General features: G+C 39.9%; 1 non-coding gene across 1 annotated transcript; it reads left to right on the forward strand.

Annotated features, from left to right (window-relative positions):
- The first annotated feature begins 1,067 nt into the window (after nucleotides 1–1,067).
- trnas-cga (transfer RNA serine (anticodon CGA)) lies at nucleotides 1,068–1,149 on the forward strand. Its single transcript has one exon. It is a non-coding gene; the product is annotated as a tRNA-Ser (tRNA).
- The last annotated feature ends 1,633 nt before the right edge of the window (nucleotides 1,150–2,782 follow it).

The following is a 2,782-nucleotide window of genomic DNA, read 5'->3' on the forward strand; positions in this document are numbered from 1 at the left end:
ACCCTGGAGGACGGGGCTGTGGCCCCCCCACACTCCCTAGCAGATCGTTACATGGAGAAACCTTTGGAATACAAGCGCGCTGATCCACACAGGTATGCACACGGGTGTTCACTGCTCGCAGACCCAAATTACACCTTTCTTGGCTGCTACTTCGAAGCACATCTGTCCTGCGTGCTGCACAACAACATTGAATATTTAGTATTTACTGCTGTTTACACTTAGCTAGATTAATGCGATGGTGTTGTGTTTAGTATGTTGCTTTGTTTTTTTTTTGTCTTTTTTTGCTTGTTTTCTATTCTTCTCTCAACAGGTGATCCAGGAGATTTTTTTTTCTCCCCCCCTTTCTCACTGTCCCTCTCCCCTTCTGTTTTTCCTTTCTTTCCTCTTTCTTTCTCCCTTTCCTATCCCTCACTCATGTCTGTCCCGTCTGTAACATCTGAAAATAAAATATAATAAATAATAAAAACAAAGATCGACCAAATGGACCAATACGGCAATGCCACGATGATCCATTTGGCAAAGTAAATCCATTGGGTATGGGACAGGGGGAAAAAAAAAAAAAAGTAAAAGAAAAGCAGGTGCTGTATCTACGAATAAACACATGTAAAGTTACAGAAAATGTTCTGCAACATTTTGTATTGTAAATTACCCAGACAGTCTACATAAATTGAACAATGAAATTACCCCCTTTGAGAAACAGCTTTGGTGGCCGTGGAAAGGAAAAACTCCCTCTTAACAGGAAGAAACCTCCATCAGAACCAGGCTCGGGGCAGGGCAGCCACCTGCAAGCAGATGGGGATGATGGGAGCAAAGACAGGGCAAAAAACATGTTGTGGAAGAGAGCCAGATAGAAATAAAAACTACTGATTAAATGAAGAGGTTTGTAAGCGCATAGTGAATGAAAAAAGGTGAGTGAACAGGAAACACTCGGTGCATCATGGGAAGCCCCAACAGTACTTTATTGTAGTGATATGGCACTATGAGCGCTTCAAGACAAGATTTGGCCTTATTATTTAAAACCTCATTATTTAAGACCTTGTATGTGAGGGGAAGGGTGCTGGCTTGCAGCTGTGATGGCCGAGTGGTTAAGGCGTTGGACTCGAAATCCAATGGGGATTCCCTGCGCAGGTTCAAATCCTGCTCACAGCGTCGTTCTCAACTTCACAGCTGTCATATTGCTCTCACAAACCAGTCAGCCTAACCTAAAGCATCTACTAATCAGGTAGTGGATTGATTCCTGGCTCCAGTATGGATGCCTTGGGCAAGATACTGACACCCATTGGAATATGAACAGGTGTGACTGTTAGATAAAAGGTCTTAAGCATAGAAAAATGTTAATATATACATGATGTTTTGAATCCTCTGGGAGAGTAGAAAAATGCTATATAATAATTCCTCCCAACATTTAAATTAAACAGGGTGCCAATGAAGAGATGCCAGAAAGACTTCTAATTTCTTTGGTGTGGTATGAATAACAGGAGAGGTCTTTAATAGTAGGAAAAGCTGTAAAATTTATCAAAATACAGTTAAAAGTAAAAAAATCTGTACCTTCACAATTTCCAAAGACACCCAGCGGGGCAGATTGGACTTTTTGCTGGGCCGATTCTAGCCCCTGGGCTTTATGTTTGACACCCCTGTTGTCAAACAACAGGGCTTGCAGCCTATGAAGTTGGCATGGCTTATAAAATCAAAACATCTACATTATAGCAAATACAGCAAACTGAAGAAACTAAGATCGTGCTATAAGGCTTGCTTTTTGAGTAACGTTGTACAAATTTATTTGTACTCTAAATATAAAGCAACTGGCACTAGGTAGTCCAAAGATTATTGCTGCATCCTTCTGCTAACACCTCTATAAATTAATTTATTAAAACAATAGCTCTTGTTTACTTAATCAGTAGAAAAAAACAGCATAAATCAAGGTGAAAAAAGCGGTTCCTGATACAATCACTTCAATGGGTCGCTACATAAAGATAAAATAAGCACTAAGATGGATGTTGAGTTTCAGGAGGTAGGAAGTAGACAAAGATAGACATGTAGAGTGACGGGAATGATAGTGAATACAATTTCCTGCTTTATCTTTAGCCTGAAGAACAAAAAAATGACGCATGATAATCACATTAGCATCCAGGCTCTTTGCAGTCAGTCATCCGGTGCTCCTACAGGGCAGGGGGAAGCTAGCGGTAACCTGCTGACCTGGCATGTACACATGTTGAGGTTATTTTAGAAGTCCAGGAAAAGGATGAGTGACCAACACCCAGATGCAGTGTTTCACTGAAGTGCAGCTGTGAACCCATTTCCAATCATCAGCTAAGAACAGAAGCAACACCTCAGACAAAAAGTTTGGGAGGGCAGTATATTACAAATAAGAAGGATTTAAAATATAATTACTGTATTTTTCCCCTTAAAGCAGTTATTTTTGGTGCTCTGTCATGGAAAAATACCGAGGTAATAAACTATATGTGAACCTACAATGCTCAGTAGCAGGGAAAACTTCCATGTTTAACCTTTTGAATATATCTATATCTCTACCCATGTAAAAGACAAGAGTGTATAGAGCTAATTAACTAACTCATTTTTTCTTTTTTGCAGCTCAACTTACGACAATGTCTAGAAGAATAATGTCTTCATTTTCCATCCTGCCAGCATGTCTCTGACTGGAAGTGATTAAATGTAGAGTTTATCTGAAGAAGCAGTGACCTGCTGCATTTGGAATCCAGTGAAACAGAACAATTGCTATAAAGCCTAAAAAAGTGGTATGATGTGCTGCATCTAAAATTAT

This window comes from Mchenga conophoros, linkage group LG6 (assembly GCF_057382185.1).
Source record: "Mchenga conophoros isolate Kocher_MC1m ecotype Shallow Benthic linkage group LG6, M_conophoros_male_GT1.1, whole genome shotgun sequence".
Classification (NCBI taxonomy): Eukaryota; Metazoa; Chordata; class Actinopteri; order Cichliformes; family Cichlidae; genus Mchenga; species Mchenga conophoros.